General features: G+C 54.3%; 3 pseudogenes across 3 annotated transcripts in view; 1 reads left to right on the top strand and 2 right to left on the bottom strand.

Moving 5' to 3' along the window:
- LOC307095012 (protein SET-like) overlaps window positions 1-1,575 on the bottom strand; it is a 35,925-nt pseudogene extending 34,350 nt beyond the window's left edge. Inside the window, exons 1-2 of the transcript in view lie at window positions 904-1,575; window positions 561-634 (exon numbers count right to left, since the gene is read on the bottom strand). The product of the transcript in view is annotated as a protein SET-like (transcript). The remainder of the gene's footprint in view (window positions 1-560; window positions 635-903) is intronic.
- The window catches only part of LOC307094820 (protein SET-like), a 671,772-nt pseudogene that overhangs the window by 508,867 nt on the left and 143,306 nt on the right, over window positions 1-19,599 (top strand). The window lies entirely within an intron of this gene.
- On the bottom strand, window positions 3,694-4,427 carry LOC307095011 (neugrin-like; annotated as a pseudogene). The gene has a single exon. The product of its transcript is annotated as a neugrin-like (transcript).

The following is a 19,599-nucleotide window of genomic DNA, read 5'->3' as shown; positions in this document are numbered from 1 at the left end:
ACTGGTTTGATTCCAGGGCAGGGCACATGCCTTCCTGAATCCCCTGGAGTGGTCGTGTAGGAGGTAGATGATTGCTGTTCCTCTCCTCCCTTTTAAAACGAGGGCCTGTCCTGTGGAGATTGGGCTGAAACAGGCTCTCTGACATCCCCCGAGGTGTCCTGGATTTCGAGAGGGCAGTTCTTGGGTGACACAACCCAGAATCAGGCTCCCTCCTCTCTGGTTCTGGGGTGGGGTACCTGGGAACCACTGCTGTCAAATAACCACAACTCACTGGGCAGTTCCTGTTTTGAGCGTCTGCCCCCTGGTGGTCAATGCAGGTCATAGCTACCTGTGAGGACTTTGGGAGGTTGCTTAGCCTTTCATATGAATAGATTTTTAGCATACTGATACAGTGGCAATGAATGTGTTCAAGAACATTCATAATTAAACAGCTGAATTATTGGAAACGTGTTTTAAACATTTTTTAAAGTTTGATATATGTGTAATTGATTTAAAACAAGCTTTAATATATATAGACAGAGAGAGAGAGAGACAGGCCCAGTGTATGAATTCGTGCATGCATCATCATCTTCTTCTCCTTCCCTGTCTTCATCATCCATGTCAGGAACCAAGTAGTACTGTAAAGGGTTTGGTCAAGCCAAAACCGGTTTGGCTCAGTGGATAGAGCGTCGGTCTCTGGACTGAAAGGTCCCAGGTTCGATTCCGGTCAAGGGCATGTACATTGGTTGCGGGCACATCCCCGGCAGGGGGTGTGCAAGAGGCAGCTGGTCGATGTTTCTCTCTCATCCATGTTTCTAGCTGTCTGTCCCTCTCCTTTCCTCTCTGTAAATAATCAGTAATATATATATATATATATATATATATATATATATATATATATATATAAATATAAAGGTTTTGGTCAAATGTCATCTTTGATGACTTCTCCTAACTCATCTGCACCTGCATCAGAATGGTCAGTAAACCAGGTAGAGAATCGCTCTGGTTCCTCATGCTGTCTCTTCCTGCTGGCTTTATTCTGTCTTTGACTTGAACGTTTCATCAAATCCTTTTTATATTTCCATTTGATTTCAGTGGACTTTGTCAATGGATCACCACTCTCATTCAGATGAAACTCTTTGGAGAGAACTTTATTTTCAAAGTAAGGATTTTCATCAAAATAAAAATCTATTCTCTAACCTATTTTCATATCTTTAAATTCTCTCACTTCAACTCTTGTCAAATAATGCAGCGCCTCTTCATTCTCTTCACCAAGCTGTGCAGACACTTGTGGATGGTTGACAAAAGTTGGTACCCCAAAATTAGGGATTTTGGCCATCAATTCTGACCTCTACTGAAAAAATGGTTGGCGGAGTTTGTTATATTTCTGTTCTACTTTCAAAATCTCCTCACTGGCTTGTTCATTAAGTCTGTCTATATCATTTTGTACTTCATCAATATGTCCAATCGCTTCTTGCTGTTCTTTTTTTCCCTTCGGCACTACCAGAGGGGTCGGCTTCTTCTCCTGCTTGGGGGCTGGAGCCAGTTTCTGTTTCTTTGTTTGAGGTGGGAGCTAGGACTGGCGTTTGGGGCCATGCTGTGAGGCAACTCCTAGGATCTAATCAATGGGAAGTTGCCAGGCTCAAAGGCGTGCTGAGCACTCACTTTTTCAATTTTTAAAATGAATTTAGGATTTAACCAAGAGGAGGGCAGTTCAGCATCTAAGACTTCTCTACTCACTTCACCCATTCCTTAAGGACTCAATTGGTTTCTTTTCCATTTGGAAGTATACAGTATGTTTTGAATACTGGAAGGAAAATTGTTTTTCTCACATTTTATCTTATGCACAATTTAATGCCCAGTTGCATGATACACTTTTAAGTTAGATCTGTGTTTCTAACCTTCTCCACTATTTATTCCTGGTGGTAAATACTCTCATCATGATTAGTTTCAAAATGACATAATGTTGGCACTGAACATGGGCCTGCTAGGATATTTCAGTGGCACATCATTATATTTTATTACAAACATGCTGATGCATTAGGTACAAATATACTCAAGAACATTCATGATAAAATAGTAAAATAATGGGAAGTGGCAAGTTTTAATTATTTTTTAACTTTTGATGTAAGTGTAATTGATTTAAAATATATATTCAAAACTATATTTTTATTGATTTCAGTGAGGAAAGGAGGGGGGATAGAGAGAGAGAGAAAGATGAATGATGAGAGAGAATCACTGATACGCTGCCTCCTGCATGCACCACAATATGAATCCAGTCCACCACCTGAGCATGTGTCCTGACGAGGAATTGATCAGTGACCTGCAGGGTCATAGGTTAACACTCAACCACTGAACCACCCTTGCCCGGCTCTGCTAAGATTTTCAGGGATCCCACGCAACCTGCAACCAGGGTAGCAATGAGCAGTGGCAGCTCATCCTGGCCTAACCCCTGAATCTGCGCTCAAGGCCTCCTTTCCTCTGAATGCCCAGTGAGCTCACAGCAGCCTCGCTTTGGCTCATTTATTTCCCACAATGTTTCTAGAGAGTCAAAGGAGCCAGCTGTTTCCTGTTCTATCTCTCTGCTGCTTCCTGTTCTATCATAAGGCCTACGTGTTTTCATTATCCCCAGTTTCAATTAATGTACCCCCAAAATCTTCTGAACTTGGGCAGTGAAATCTTTTCGAACATGAAGTAATGAAGTCTAACACTACAGACCAAGGTGAGGCCGTCCTCCTCCAGGCTGCTTCCTGTTCCTGAACACTGGTATGCCTGGGACATCTTCTACACAACAGACCAAGGCATGATTTTGCTTAGAGGACCTGGGAGAAAACGTGATGGTCTTCACTCAAATTGGTGTTGTTGAATCAAATCAATTTTAACACTCTTCTTTTTTTATTGATTTTTTAGAGAGAGAGGGAGACAGAGAAACATCAATGATGAGAGAGAATCATTGATCAGCTCTCTCCTGCATGCCCCCTACAGGGATGGAGCTCCCCAACCTAGGCAAGTGCCCTGACTTGGAATCCAACTAGAGATACCTTGTTTCATGGGTCCATGTCCAACCACTGAGACATGCCATGTGGGCAAATGATCTTTTTTATTGTTGGCTCTATTACAAATAGACCCAATTTCCCCCATCCTCAGCCCCCTTTGCCTCCCTCTACCCTCCCACCACCATTTCTAGGCACTCAGCACAATATTGTCTATGTCCATGGACTATGAATATATGTATATACTTATTTTTTTTGCTGCATTTCACTTTACTTTGCACAAAATGAATACAACCAATTGACTAAGCAGCTCCAGATCTGTTAGTGTTCATTAATCAAGAAGTAAACGATGTGAGAAAGAACACTATTCAATTCCTCCCATACACATATTGTAAAGACAACAAACTCCTAACATATGTGACACAGGCTGGTTTTCACAGAGAAAGCCTAAGCAAGAAGGGTGAGTACTGAATATCCACATGGTCAGACCAGGAGCTATGCTCCAGGAGCTAGACTGCACCCAGCCTGTTATTCATGCTGCCCGCATATACATCTGCCTTGTGAAGTTCACTGTCCCTTGTCAGATTGAAATCCAAGCGGCTCCTTCCATTTTCAGGCTCATCATTTCCAAGGTGGACCATTCACACACAGAAATCCAGGCAGCTCCAATATGCTCGCTCAGCTGTATTTTACATGACACCTCCACCAGCCAGCCTCCAGTTCAAATTCTGTACAGGAAGTTCCCATTGTCGTCAAAGAACTCTCACCCCCTCTGCGCTACCTTGCTGCTGAAGTTCTGCTCACCCAGTTCTCTTGCCTTCAATGCTGCCAGCTCCTTCGCACTTGGCAATCCATCACTGTCACAGCCTCTGGTGCCCTCTCACCCACTGCTGGAGTACTTCTGCAGCTCTCTGTGCTGACCTTGGGCTGCAGCAACAGGCACAAAGCTTTCCTTCTCCAGGCTCTGGACTCCTTTATTCCTTCCCTTCGGTCTCCTCAGGGTGTTTGTACTCTGAGTATTCGGTCCTGTCACCCTCAAAGCTGTGCTGTGACCATGGCCTTGGGATGAGGCTTCAGCTCCTGACACGGGGCGGCCTGCAGAAAGCAGCTCCCAGGCATCCCCAGGGCCTGGAAGCTGGCGGAGCGAGTGGGCAAGCCCAGCTTTCTGAAGGACCTTTTGATCCTGCTTCAGTTTCTTCTCCAATGTGGGCACAAACTTGCTTTTTAAAACCCTTCTGATCACATCGGAGCTAACATCCAAGCCTTCAGCCAATCTGGGAACTGACCAGGACTCTGGAAATTCTTCATGTAAATTCCGGATCTGCTCCCTGGCTTCATGGTCAGAGTCCTGGGTGGGGCCCCTCGGGGCTCCATTTGCCTCTGAATTTTCTGGAACAGGATGGCTTTTTCTGTTGTCTCAGGGCGCTGGGGGAGAGAACCAAAGGCAGAAGCCATGCGTGGGAGCAACATGGGTGGTTGAAGCGTCTCAGCTGAATCAGGGGGCGCCCAGCCCTCGTCTCTTTGTTCATGAAAGATGAGACAGAGGGCTGGAGACCCGGACACAGGCTTTATTAGAGGAGAAGGCCCCTGCCGGGCTGCCTCCCAAAGGAAGACAGCACGTGTGCAGAGGTGAAGGCACCTTTTGAGGGGAGGAAAGGGAAGGGATGGGGCTTAGGGTACTCGGCACATGCTGATTGGTGGTTTCATGTAAGGCACATGATTAGGGACTTAGGATTGGGGGGTAGGGTATTTGGCAGGTGCTTATTGGTGGTTCCATGTACAGTCCATATAAGGTGCCTGGTTAGGTGCTCAGGAGTGTTTGGGCTGCAGGTGGAGTTTAGGACATTCTCCATCCATCAGTTGGGGGAAGGGAGGATCTATCAGTTCACTGCCCCGGAAATCTAACACCCACAACAGCAGCCCCCGAGGAAGGTGAACTTTCTAAACGGGCGATGAAATACGTCCCTGGTGACGTATTTCCGTGGTCCCAAAGGACCCGAGCACCTGCACCTGTGCCTCTGATGAGGGAAGAAGCAAGGCCCTGCTTCAGTCTGAGGGCCCAGGAAGGAGCCGGTACTGTTCCCGAAAACTGGAGAACCAAGCTGCAGGCGCTAACCAGTCCGCGATGGGGGACTGGTCAGGCAGCTTCGGGCGCTAACCCATGCCGCCTGCCCTGGACCGTGATCCGTGATTGGGGCTTGCAGTGTGCCGCCACCAAGCCCGATCCAGGGCTTGGTCAGGCGCCTGGGGGCGCTAAGGAGTCCGCGATCTTAGCCTCATCAGGCGCCCTGGTCCTTCATCCGTGATCAGGGCTTGCAGTGTGACTCGGCCAAGCACTATCGGGGACTTGGTCAGGCGGCTGTAGGAGCTAAGGAGTCCGCGATCATGTCCCCGTCAGGGGGCTAAGGGCCCTAACCCATGCCGCCCGCCCTGGTCCGTGATCTGTGATGGGGCTTGCAGTGTGCCGCCAAGCCCGGAGCCCTCCATGACCTCTGCCTGAAGCGGGACCTGTAGTTGGAGCCCTGCATGACCTCTGACTGAGGCTGGGCCTGTTGTTGGAACCCTCCATGACCTCTGACTGAAGATGGGCCTGTGGACGGAGCCTTCTGTAACGTCTGACTGAGGCTGGACTTTTAGATGGAGCCCTCCATGACCTCTGCCTGAGGCTAGGCCTGTGGATGGAGCCCTCTATGACCTCTGACTGAAGCTTTGCCTGTGTATGAAACCCTCTATGACCTCTGTCTAAGGCTTGGCTTGTGGACATAGCCCTCTATAACCGCTGATTGAGGCTGGTCCTGTGAACAAAGGCCATTATGACCCCTGCCTGATGCCTGGCCTGTGGATGGAGCCTTCTATGACCTCTGACTGAGGCCAGGAGAGTGGGTGGAGCCCTCCATGACCTCTATCTAAGGCTGGGCCTGTGGATGGAGCCCCTCATAAACTCTGACTGAGGCTGGCTTGTGGATGGAGCCCTCTATGCCCTCTGCCTCAGACTGGGCCTGTGGATGGAGCCCTCTATGACCTCAGACTGAGGCTGGGCCTGTGGACAGAGCCCTCCATGTCCTCTGACTGAGGCTGGGACTGTGGATGGAGCCCTCCATGACCTCTGCCTGAGGCCGGGCCTGTGGAGGGAGCCCGCTATGGCCTCTAACTAAGGCTTGGCTTGTGGACATAGCCCTCTATACCCTCTGATTGAGGCTGGCCCTGTCAACAAAGCCCTCTATAACCTCTGATTGATGCTGGGCCTGTGGACAAAGCCCATTATTACCTATGACTGACGCTGGGCCTGCTGATGGAGCCCTCTATGACCTCTGCCTGAGGCTGGAAATGTGGATGGAGCCCTCAATGACATTAGATTGAAGCTAGGCCTATGGACGGAGTCCTCTATGACTTCTGCCTGAGGCTAGGACTGTGGATGGAGCCCTCCATGTCCTCGGACTGAGGCTGGGCCTGCGGAAGGACCCCTCTAAATCCTCTGACTGATGCTGGGCCTGTGGATGGAGCCCTCTATGAGCTCTAATCTTGGCCTTTGGACATAGCCCTCTATAACATCTGATTGATGCTGGGCCTGTGGACAGAGCTCTCCATGACCTCTGCCTACGGCTGGCCCTGTGAATGGAGCCCTTCATGTCCTGTGACTGAGGCTGGGCCTGTAGATGGAGCCCTCTATGTGCTCTGCCTGATTCCTGGCCTGTAGATGGAGCCCCCTATGACATCTGACTGTGGCTGGGTGTTTGGAAGGAGCCCTCTATGACCTCTGCCTAAGGCTTGGACTGTGGATGGAGCCCTCCATGACCTCTTCATGAGGCCGGATCTGTGGTTGGAGCCCTCTATGACCTCTGACTGAGGCCTATCCTCTGGACGGAACCCTCCATGACCACTGCCTTAGGCCGATCCTGTAGATGGAGGCCTCCATGACCTCTGACTGAGGATGGGCCTGTGGTTGGAATGCTCTTTGACGTCTGCCTGAGGCCAGTACTGTGGATGGACCCCTCCATGACCTCTGACTGATGCCGGGACAGTGCCTGGAGCCTTCCATGACCTCTGACTAAAGCCGGGCCAATGGTTGGAGCCCCCCATGACCTCTGTCGGAGGCTGGGCCTGTGGATGGAGTCCCTATTGCCCTGTGACTGAGGCTGGTCCTTTGAATGGAGCTGTCTATGACCTCTGACTGAGGCTGGTACTGTGGACAGAGTCCTCCATGACCTTTGCTTGAGGCTGGGCCTGTGGATGGAGCCCTCCATGTCCTCTGACTGTGGCTGGGCCTGTGGATGGAGCACTCCATGACCTCTTACTGAGGCTGGGCCTGTGGACGGAGCTCTCCATGACCTCTGCCTGAGGGTGGCCCTGTGGATGGTGCCCTTCATGTCCTCTGACTGAGGCTGGGCCTGTTGATGGAGCCCTCTATGACATCTGACTGTGGCTGGGCCTGTTGTTGGAGCCATCCATGGCCACTGCCTGAAGGTGGGCTTGTGGACGGAGCCCATTGTGGCCTCTGCCGGAAGCCGGGCCTGTGGTCAGAGCCCTCAATGACCTCTTCCTGAGGATGGGCCTGTGGACAAAGCCCTCTATGACCTCTGCCTGCGGATGGGACTGTGAATCGAGCCCTACATGACATCTGATTGAAGCTGGACCTTTGGACGGAGCCCTCCATGTCCTCTGACTGAGGCTGGTCCTGAGGTTGGAGACCTCCATGACGTCTGACTGAAGCTGGGTCCATGGATGGAGCCCTTTATATCCTCTGATTGAGGCCGGTCCTGTCGTTGGAACCCTCCATGACCTCTGACTGAGGCTGGGCCTGTTGACAGAGCCCTCCATGAATTCTGCCTGAGGCTGTAACTGTGGATGGAGCCCACCATGTCCTCTGATTGAGGCTGGGCCTGTAGATGGAGCCCTCTATGACCTCTGACTGTGGCTGGGCCTGTGGACAGAGCCCTATATGACTTCTGCTTGAGGGTGGGACTGCGGCTGGAACCCTCCATGTCCTCTGACTGAGTCTGGGCCTGTGTATGGAGCCCTCCATGACCTCTTACTGAGGCTGGTGCTGTGGATGGAGCCCTCTATGACCTCTGCATGAGGCTAGTCCTGTGGATGGAGCCCTATATGACCTCTGACAGGACTGGCCTTTGAATGGAGCCTTCTATGACCTCTGACTAAAGCTGGGCCAATGGTTGGAGCCCCCCATGACCTCTGTCGGAGGCTGGGCCTGTGGATGGAGTCCCTATTGCCCTGTGACTGAGGCTGGTCCTGTGAATGGAGCCGTCTATGACCTCTGACTGAGGCTGGTACTGTGGACAGAGTCCTCCATGACCTTTGCTTGAGGCTGGGCCTGTGGATGGAGCCCTCCATGTCCTCTGACTGAGGATGGGCCTGTGGATTGAGCCCTCTATGATCTCTGACTGACGCTAGGCATGTGGATGGAGACCTCAATGACCTCTGACTAAAGCTTGGCCTGTGGATGCAGCCCCTATTAACCTCTGCCTGAGTCTGTGGCTGTGGATGGAGCCCTCTGTGACCTTTGACTGAGGCTTAGCTTTTGGGTGGAGACCTCTATTACCTCTGACTGAGGCCGGGCCTGTGGTTGGAGCCTTCCATGACTTCTGTCTGAGGATAGGCCTGTGGATGGAGCCCCTATTGCCTCTGACTGAGGCTGGTCCTGTGGACGGAGTTCTCCATGACCTTTGCTTGAGGCTAGGCCTGTGGATGGAGCAGTCCATGTCCTCTGACTGAGGATGGGCCTGTGGATGGAGCCCTCTATGACCTCTCATTGACGCTGGGCATGTGGACGGAGCCCTCAATGACCTCTGACTGAGGCTGGTCCTGTGGTTGGAACCATCTATGACCTGTGACTGAAGTGGACGGAGCCTTCTATGACCTCTGCCTGAGGCTGGGCCTGTGGATGGAGCCCTCCATGTCCTCTGACTGTGGCTGTGACTGTGGATGGAGCCCTCTATGACCTCTGACTCACGCTGGGCAAGTGGACGAGGCCCTCAATGTTCTCTGATTGAGGTTGGTTCTATGGTGGAACCCTTCATGACCACAGACTGCAGCTGGGTCTGTGGACAGAGCCTTCTATGACCTCTGCCTGAGGCTGGGCCTGTGGACGGAGCTCTCCATGACCTCTGACTGAGGCTAGGCTTGTGGACGGAGCCCTCCGTGACCTGTTCCTGAGGCTGCGCCTGTGGATGGATTTCTCCATTACCACTGACTGAGGGTGTAACCTCTGATTGAAGCTGGTCCTGAGGATAAAGGCCATTATGACCTGTGCCTGAGGCTTGGTCTGTGGATGGAGCCATCTATGACCTCTGACTGAGGCCAGGACAGTGAGTGGAGCCCTTCAAGACCTCTATCTGAGGCTGGGCCTGTGGATGGAGCCCCTCATGACCTCTGACTGAGGCTGTACTTGTGGATGGAGTCCTCTATGAACCATGACTGAGTCTGTACCTGTGGATGGAGCCCTCTATGACCTCTGACTGAGGCTGGTCTGTGGTTGAGGTCCTCCATGACCTCTGAGTGAGGCTAGGACTATGTACTGAGCCCTCCATGACCTCTGCCAGAGGCTGGGCCTGTGGATGGAGCCCTTCAGAACCTCTGCCTGAGTATAGGCCTGCAGATGGAGCCCTCTATGACCTCGGACTGAGGCTGGACCTATCGATGGAGCCCTCTATAACCTATGACGGAGGCTGGGCCGGAGGACTGAGCTCTCCATGACCTCTGTCTGAGGCTGGGCCTGTGTATGGAGCACTCCTTGTCCTCTGACTGAGGCTGGGCCTGTGGATGCAGCCCTCTATGACCTCTGCCTGAGGCTGGGCCTGTGGATGGAGCACTCTAGGACCTCTGACTGAGGCCCGGCCTGTGGATGGAGCCCTCTATGTCCTGTGACTGTGGCTGGGCCAGTGGTTGGAGCCCTCCACAACCTCTATCTGAGGCTGAGCCTGTGGATGGAGCCCCTATTGACCTCTGACTGAGGCTCTTACTGTGTATGGAGCCCTCTATGACCTCTGACTGAGCCTGGGCCTGTGGACGGAGCTCTCCATGACCTCTATCTGAGGATGTGCCTGTGGTTGGAGCCCTCTATGACCTCTGACTATGGATGAGGCTGTGGACAGAGCCCTCTATGACCACTGCCTGAGGCTGGGAACATGGATGGAGCCCTCCATGACATCGGATTCAGGCTGGGCCTGTGGACCGAGCCCTCTATGACATTTTCCTGAGACTGGGACTGTGGAAGGAGCCCTCCATGTCTTCTGACTGAGTCAGGGCCTGTGGATGGAGCCCTCCATGTCCTCTGACTGAGGTAGGGCCTGTGGGTGGAGCCCTCCATGACCTCTTACTGAGACTGGGGCTGTGGATTGAGCCCTCTATGACATCTGCCTGAGGTTGGGCCTGTGGATGGAGCCCTCTAGGACCTGTGATTGAAGCCGGGCCAGTGTTTGGAGCCCTCCATGACCTATATCTGAGGCTGAGCCTGTGGATGGAGCCCCTATTGACCTCTGACTCAGGATGTACCGGTGGATGGATCCGTCTATGACCTCTGACTAAGGCTAGGCCTTTGGTGGAGCCCTCCATGACCTCTGAATGAAGTTGGGCCTGTGGATGGAACCCTCTATGACCTCTGACTAAGGATTGGCTTGTGGACATAGCCCTCTATACCCTCTGATTGAGGCTGGTCCTGTTGACATAGCCGTCTATAACCGCTGATTAAGGCTGATCCTGTGGACAAAGGCCATTATGACCCCGCCCTGAGGCTTGGACTGTGGATGGAGCCCTTTATGCCCTCTGCCTGATGCCTGGCCTGTGGATGGAGTCCTCTATGACCTCTGACTGAGGCAAGGACTGTGGGTGGAGACCTCCATGACCTCTATCAGAAGCTGGGCCTGTGGATGGAGCCCTTTATGACCTCTGACTGACGCTGGGCATGTGGACGGAGCATTCTATGACCTCTTACTGACGCTGGGCATGTGGACGGAGCATTCTATGACCTCTGACTGAGGCTGGGCTTGTCAATGGAGCCCTCTATGACCTCTGACTGAGGCTGGGCCTGTTGTTGGAGCCATCCATGGCCACTGCCTGAAGGTGGGCTTGTGGACGGAGCCCACCATGATCTGTGCCTCAGGCCGGGCCTGTGGATGGATCCCTCCATTACCACTGACTGAGGGTGATCCTGGGTATGGAGCCCTCTATGACTTCTGATTGAGGTTGGTCCTGTGGACATAGCCCTCTATAACCTCTGATTGATGGTGGTCCTGAGGAGAAAGGCCATTATGACGTGTGTCTGAGGCTTGGCCTGTGGATGGAGCCCTCTATGACCTCTGACTGTTGCCGAGACCATGGGTGGAGACCTCCATGACCTCTATCTGAGGCTGGGCCTGTGGATGGAGCCCCTCATGACCACTTAATGAGGCTGTACTTGTGGATGGAGCCCACTATGAACCCTGACTGAGTCTGTACCTGTGTATGAAGCCCTCTATGACCTCTGCCTGAGGCTGGGCCTGTGGACGGAACCCTCCATGACCTCTCCCTGAGGCCTGGCGTGTGGTTGGAGCCCTCTATGACATCTGACTGAGGCTGGGCCTGTGGACAGAGCCCTCTATGACCTCTGCCTGAGGCTGGAAATGTGGATGGAGCTCTCCATAACATTGGATTGAAGCTGGACCTGTGGACGGAGCCTTATATGACTTCTGCCTGAGGCTGGGACTGTGGATGGAGCCCTCCATGACCTGTGACTGAGGCTGGGCCAGTGTTTGGAGCCCTCCATGGCCTCTATCTGAGGCTGAGCCTGTGGATGGATCCCCTATTGCCCTCTGACTGAGGACGTACCGGTGCATGGATCCGTCTATGACCTCTGACTGAGGCTGGGCCTGTGGATGGAACCCTCTATGACCTCTGACTAAGGCTTGGCTTGTGGCCATAGCCCTCTATACCCTCTGATTGAGGCTGGTCCTGTGGACATAGCCCTCTATAACCGCTGATTAAGGCTGGTCCTATGGAGAAAGGCCATTATGACCCCTCCCTGAGGTTTGGCCTATGGATGGAGCCTTTTATGACCTCTGCCTGAGGCTGGGCCTGTGGATGCAGGCCTCTATTACCTGTGACTGAGGCCGGGCCAGTGTTTGGAGCCCTCCATGACCTCTATCTGAAACACTGGCCTGGCCTCAGTCACAGGTCATAGAGGGCTGCATCCACAGGCCCAGCCTCAGGCAGAGGTCCTAGAGGCTCCATCCATAGGCCCAGCCTCAGGCAGCGGTCATTGAGGGCTCCATCCACAGGCCCAGCCTCAGGCAGAAGTCATATAGGGCTCCGTCCACAGGTCCAGCTTCAATCCGATGTCATGGAGGGCTCCATCCACATTTCCAGCCTCAGGCAGAGATCATAGAGGGCTCTGTCCACAGGCCCAGCCTCAGTCAGATGTCATAGAGGGCTTTAACCACAATCCAGGCCTGAGGTAGAAGTCAGGGAGGATTCCGTTCACAGGCCCAGCCTCAGGATAAGGTCATGGAGGGCTCCGTCTACAGGCCCAGCCTCAGCTAGAGGTCATAGAGGTCTCCATACACAGGAACAGCCTCAGTCACAGGTCAATAGGGTCTCCATCCACAGGACCAGCCTCAGACAGAGGTCATGGAGGTCTCTAACCACTGGCCTGGCCTCATTCACAGGTCATAGAGGGCTCCATCCGCATGCCCAGACTCAGGCAGAGGTCACAGAGGGCTACATTCACAGGCCCAGCCTCAGTCAGAGGACATGGAGGGCTCCATACACAGGTCCACCCTTAGTCAGTGGTAATGGAGGGATCCATCCACATGCCAAGCCTCAGGCACAGGTCATGGAGGGCTCCGTCCACAAGCCCCACCTCATTCAGAGGACATAGAGGGCTCAATCCACAGGTAGACCCACAGTCAGAGGTCAATAGGGGCTCCATCCATTGTCCCAGACTAAGACAGAGGTCATAGAGGGCTCCAATCACTGGCCCGGCCTCAGTCAGAGATCATAGAAGGCTCCATCCAAAGGCAAGGCCTCAGTCAGAGTTCATAGAGGGCTCCATCCACATGCCCAGCCTCAGTCAGAGGTCATAGAGGACTCCACCCAAGGGCCCAGCTGCAATCAGATGTCTGGAGGGCTAGATTCACAGTCCCATCCTCAGGCAGAAGTCATAGAGGGCTCTGTCCACAGGCCCCGCTTCAGTAAGAGGTCATTGAGGGCTCCGACCACAGGCCTGGCTTCAGGCAGAGGACATAATGCGCTCTGTCCACAGGCCCAACCTCAAATCAGAGGACATAGAGTGCCCTGTCCTCAGGCCCAGTCTCAATCAGAGGTCATAGAGGGCTCTGTTCATAGTCCCAACCTCAATCAGAGGTCATAGAGGGCTCCATCCACAGGCCAGGCCTCAGTCAGAGGTCCTAGAGGGCTCCATCCACAGGCCCAGCCTCAGTCAGAGGACATGGATGGCTCCATACACAGGCCCAGCCTCAGACAGAGGTCATGGAGAGCTCCGTCTCAGGCCCAGCCACCGCCATATGTCATAGAGGGCTCCATCAATAGGTCCAGCCTCAGTCTGAGGTCATAGAGGGCTCCGTCCAAAGGCCCAGCAACAGTTAGAGGACATGGAGGGCTCCATCCATAGGCCCAGCCTCAGTCAGAGGTCATGGAGGGCTCCAACCACAGGCCCAGCCTCAGTAAGAGGTTATAGACGGATACATCCACCAGTACATCCTCAGTCAGAGGTCAATAGGGGCTCCATCCACAGGCTCAGCCTCAGATAGAGGTCATGGAGGGCTCCAAACACTGGCCCAGCCTCAGTTTCAGGTCCTAGAGGGCTCCATCCACAGGCCCAGCTTCAGGCAGAGGTCATAGAGGGCTCAATCCACAGTCCCAGCCTCAGTAAGAGGTCACTGAGGGCTCCATCCACAGGCCCAGCCTCAGTCAGAGGACATGGAGGACTCCATCCACAGGCCCTGCCTCGGTCAGAGGACATGGAGGGCTCCATCCACAGGCCCAGCCTCAGCCAGAGGACATGGAGAGCTCCATCCACAGTCCCAGTCTCAGGCAAAAGTCACAGAGGGCTCCGTCCACAGGTCTACCCTCAGTAAGAGGTCATAGAGGTCTCCATCCACAGGACTATACTCAGACAGAGGTTATGGAGGGCTCTATCCACAGGCCGGGCCTCAGGCAGAGGTCATGGTGGGCTCAGGACACAGATCCAGCCTCAGTCAGAGGTCATAGCGGGCACTGTCCACAGGCCTAGCCTCAGTCAGATGTCATAGAGGGCTCCAACCACAGGTCCAGCCTCAAGCAGAGGTCATGGAGGGCTCCGTCCACAGGCCCAACTTCAGCTAGAGGTTATGGAGGGCTGCATCCACAGTCCCAGTCTATGTAAGAGGTCATGGAGGGCTCCATCCCCTAGCCCAGCCTCAGTCAGAGGACATGGAGGGCGCCATACACAGGCCCTCACTCAGTCAGTGGTAATGGAGGGATCAATCCAACGGCGCAGCCTCAGGCACAGGTCATGGAGGTCTTCAACCACAAGCCCAGTCTCAGTCAGTGGTCATAGAGGGCTCAATCCACAGGTAATGCCACAGTCAGAGGTCAATAGGGGCTCCACCCTTAGGCCCACCGTCACACAAAGGTCAAGGAGGGCTCCAACCACTGGCCCGGCCTCAGTCAGAGGTCATAGAAGGCTCCATCCAAAGGCCAGGCCTCAGTCAGAGGTCATAGAGGGCTCCATCCACAGGCCCCGCCTCAGGCAGAGGTCATAGAGGGCTCTATCCACAGCCCCAGCCTTAGTAAGAGGTCATGGAGGGCTCCATCCACAGGCCCAGTCTCAGTCAGAGGACATGGAGGGCTCCATCCACAGGCCCAGCCTCAGTCAGAGGACATGGAGGGCTCCATCCACAGTCTCATTCTCAGGCAGAAGTCATAGACACCTCCGTCTACAGGCCCAGACTCAATCCGATGTCATGGAGGGCTCCATCCACATTCCCAGACTCATGCAAAGGTAACAGAGTGCTCTGTTCACAGCCTACCCTCAGTCAGAGGTCATGGAGGGCTCCAACCACTGTCCCGGCCTCAGTCAGAGGTCATAGAGGGTTCCATCCACAGGTCCGGCATCAGGAAGAGGTCATAGAGGGGTCCATCCACAGGCCAAGCCTCAGGCAGGGGTCATAATTGTCTTTGTCCACCGCCCCAGCCTCAATCAGGGGTTAGAGAGGGCTATGTCCACAGGACCACCTCAATCAGAGGTTATAGAGGGCTATGTCCACAAGCCAAGCCTTAGTCAGAGGCCATAGCTGGCTCCATACACAGGCACAGCCTCAGCTAGATGTCATAAAGGGCTCCATACACGGGAACAGCCTGTCAGAGGTCAATAGGGTCTCCATCCACAGGCCCAGCCTCAGACAGAGGTCATAGAGGGCTCCATCCACATGCCCAGCCTTAGGCAGAGGTCATGGAGGGCTCCGTCAACAGGCCCAGCTGCAGTCAGAGGTCATGGAGGGTTCCAACCATAGGACAAGCCTCAGTCAGAGGACATTGAGGGCTCCGTCATCATGCCCAGTGACAGTCAGAGGTCATAGAGGACTCCATCCACAGGCCCAGCCACAGTTAGGGGACATGGAGGGCTCCATCCAAAGGCCCAGCCTCAGTCAGTGGTCATAGAGGGCTCTATCCACAAGCCCAGCCTCAAGCAGAGGTCATGGAGGGCTCTGTCCACAGGCCCTGCCTCAGTCAGTGGTCATAGAGGGCTCCATCCAAGAGCCCAGGCTCACTCAGAAGTCATAGAAGGCTCCATCCTTAGCCCAGCCTCAGTCAGAGGTCATTGAGGGCTCCCTCCACGTGCCCAGCCTCAGTCAGAAGTCATAGAGGACTCCGTCCAAAGGCCCAGCTGCAATCAGATGTCTGGAGGGCTCGATTCACAGTCCCATCCTCAGGGAGAAGTCATGGAGGACTCTGTCCACAGTCCCCACCTCAGTAAGAGGTCATTGAGGGCTCCGACCACAGGCCTTGCTTCAGGCAGAGGTCATATGGGCTCTGTCCACAGGCCCAACATCAATCAGAGGTCATAGAGGGCTCTGTCCATAGTCCCAACCTCAATCAGAGGTCATAGAGGGCTCCATCCACAGGCCGGGCCTGAGTCAGAGGTCCTAGAGGGCTCCACCCACAGGCCCATCCTCAGTCAGAGGACATGGATGGCTCCATACACAGGCCCAGCCTCAGACAGAGGTCATGGAGAGCTCCGTCCTCGGGTCCAGCCACCGCCATAAGTCATAGAGGGCTTCAACAATAGGCCCAGCCTCATTCTGAGGTCATAGAGGGCTTCGTCCAAAGGCCCAGCAACAGTTAGAGGACATGGAGGGCTCCATCCATTGGCCCAGCCTCAGTCAAAGGTCATGGAGGGCTCCAACCGCAGGCCCAGCCTCAGTCAGAGGTTATAGACGGATACATCCACCAGTACATCCTCAGTCAGAGGTCAATAGGGGCTCCATCCACAGGCTCAGCCTCAGATAGAGGTCATAGAGGGCTCCAAACACTGGCCCGGCCTCAGTTTCAGGTCCTAGAGGGCTCTATCCACAGGCCCAGCCGCAGGCAGTGGTCATAGAGGGCTCCATCCACAGCCCCAGACTCAGTAAGAGGTCATGGAGGACTCCATCCACAGGCCTAGCCTCAGTCAGAGGACATGGAGGACTCCATCCACAGGCCCTGCCTCAGTCAGAGGACATGGAGGGCTCCATCCACAGACCCAGCCTCAGTAAGAGGTCATGGAGGGCTTCATCCACAGGCCCAGCCTCAGTCATAGGACATGGAGGGCTCCATCCACAGTCTCATACTCAGGCAGAAGTCATAGACGGCTACGTCTACAGGCCCAGACTCAATCTGATGTCATGGAGAGCTTCATCCACATTCCCAGACTCATGCAGAGGTAATAGAGTGCTCTGTTCACAGCCTAGCCTCAGTCAGAGGTCATGGAGGGCTCCAACCACTGTCCCGGCCTCAGTCAGAGGTCATAGACGGTTCCATCCACAGGCCAGGCATCATGAAGAGGTGATAGAGGTCTCCACCCAAAGGCTAGGCCTAAGTAAATGGTCATAGAGGGCTCCATCCACAGGTACAGCCACAGTCAGAGGTCAATAGGGGCTGCACCCACAGGCCCAGCCTCAGACAGAAGTCATAGAGGGCTCCATCCACAGGCCCAACCTCAGGCAGAGGTTATAGAGGGCTCTATACACAGCCACACCCTTAGTAAGAGGTCATGGAGGGATTCATCCACAGGCCCAGTCTCAGGCAAAAGTCATAGAGGGCTCCATCCACAGGCCCAGTCTGAATCCGAGGTCATGGGGGCTCCATCCATATTCCCTGCCCCAGGCAGCGGTCATAGAGGTCTCTGTCCACAGCCCCAGCCATAGTCAGAGGTCATAGAGGGCTCCAACCACAGGCCAGGCCTCAGATAGAGGTCATGGAGGGCTCCGTCCACAGGCCCATCCTCTTATAGAGGTCATGGAGAGCTCCGTCCACTGGCCCAGGCTCAGTCAGAGGTCACAGAGGGCTCCATAGACAGGAAGAGCCTCAGTCAGAGGTCAATAGGGGCTCCATCCACAGGCTCAGCCTCAGATAGCGGTCATAGAGGGCTCCAACCACTTGCCCGGCCTCAGTCACAGGTCATAGAGGGCTGCATCCACAGGCCCAGCCTAAGGAAGAGGTCATGGAGGGCTCCATCCACAAGCCCAGCCTCAATCAGAGGACATGGAGGTCTCCATACACAGGCCCAGCCTCAGACAGTGGTCATGGAGAGCTCCGTCCTCCGGCCCAGCTTCCATCATAGGTCATAGAGGGCTCCATCAATAGGTCCAGCCTCAGTCTGAATTCAAAGAGGGCTCCATCCGCAGGCCTATACTCAGGCAGAGGTTATGGAGGGCTCCATCCACAGGCCCAGGCTCAGGGAGAGGTCATGGAGGGCTCAGTACATAGTCCTAGCCTCATTCAGAGGTCATGGAGGACCCCAACCACAGGCCAGCCTCAGTCAGAGGTCATAGAGGGCTCCATCCACAGGTAGAGACTCAGTCAGGTTTCATAGAGGGCTCCATCCACAAGTACAGCCTCAGTCAGAGGTCATGAGGGGTTCCATCCACAGGCCCAGCCTAAGATAGAGGTCATGGAGGGTTCCACCCACTGTTCTGGCCTCAGTCAGTTGTCATAGAGGGCTCCATCCACAGGCCAAGCCTCAGGCACAGGTCATAATGGCCTTTCTCCTCAGGACCAGCTTCAATCAGAGGTTATAGAGGGCAATGTACACAAGACCAACCTCAATCAGAGGTTATAGCGGGCTCTATACACAGGACCACCCTCAGTCAGTGGTAATGGAGGGATCCATCCACAGGCCCGGCCTGAGGCACAGATCATGGAGAGCTCCGTCCACAAGACCAGCTTCAGGCTGTGGCCATGGATGGCTCTGATAACAGGCCCAGCCTCAGTCAGAGGTCATAGAGGGCTCCATTGACCAGCCCAGCCTCAGTCAGAGGTCATAGAATGCTCCGTCCACATGCCCAGCGTCAGTCAGAGGTCATAGAGGGCTCCATCCAAGATACCAGCCTCAGTCAGCGGTTATAGAGGGCTATGTCCATAGGACCAGCCTCAATCAGAGGGTATAGAGGGCTATGTCTACAAGCCAAGCCTTAGTCAGAGGTCAGAGGTCATGGAGGGCTCCAACCACAGGCCCAGCCTCAGTCAGAGGTCATAGGCGGATGCATCCACCGGTTCATTCTCAGTCAGAGGTCAATGGGGGCTCCATCCACAGGCTCAGCCTCAGATATAGGTCATGGAGGGCTCCAAACACTGGCCCGGCCTCAGTCACAGGTCATGGAGGGTTCCATTCACAGTCCCAGCCTCAGGTAGAAGTCATATAAGGCTCCGTCCACAAGTCCAGCTTCCATCCGATGTTATGGAGGGCTCCATCCACATTTCCAGCCTTAGGCAGAGGTCATAGAGGGCTCTGTCCACAGGCCCAGCCTCAGTCAGAGGTTATAGAGGGCTCCAACCACAGGCCAGGCCTCAGGGAGAGGTCATGGAGGGTTCCGTCCACAGGCCCGGCCTCAGGCAGAGGTCATAGAGGGCTCTATACACAGGTACAGACTCAGTCAGGGTTCATAGTGGACTCCATCCACAAGTATAGCCTCAGTCAGTGGTCATGAGGGGCTCCATCCACAGGCCCAGCCTCAGGTCATGGAGGGCTCCTCCCACTGTCTCGGCAACAATCAGAAGTCATAGAGGGCTCCATCCACAGGCCAAGCCTCAGGCACAGGTCATAATGGCCTTTATCCTCAGGACCAGCTTCAATAAGAGGTTATAGAGGGCTATGTCCACAGGACCAACCTCAATCAGAGGTTATAGAGGTCTCCATACACAGGACCACCCTCAGTCAGTGGTAATGGAGGGATCCATAGACAGGCCCGGCCTGAGGCACAGAACATGGAGGGATCCGTCCACAGCCCAGCCTAAGTCAGAGGTCATGGAGGGCTCGGTCCACAGTCCAGCTTTAGGCTGTGGCCATGGACAGCTTGGTAAACAGGCCCAGCCTCAGTCAGAGGACATAGAGCGCTCTATTGACCAGCCCAGCCTCAGTCAGAGGTCATAGAATGCT

Source organism: Cnephaeus nilssonii (assembly GCF_951640355.1).
Source record: "Cnephaeus nilssonii genome assembly, chromosome: 24".
NCBI lineage: Eukaryota > Metazoa > Chordata > Mammalia > Chiroptera > Vespertilionidae > Cnephaeus > Cnephaeus nilssonii.
This window is presented reverse-complemented; position numbering and strand designations above follow the sequence as displayed.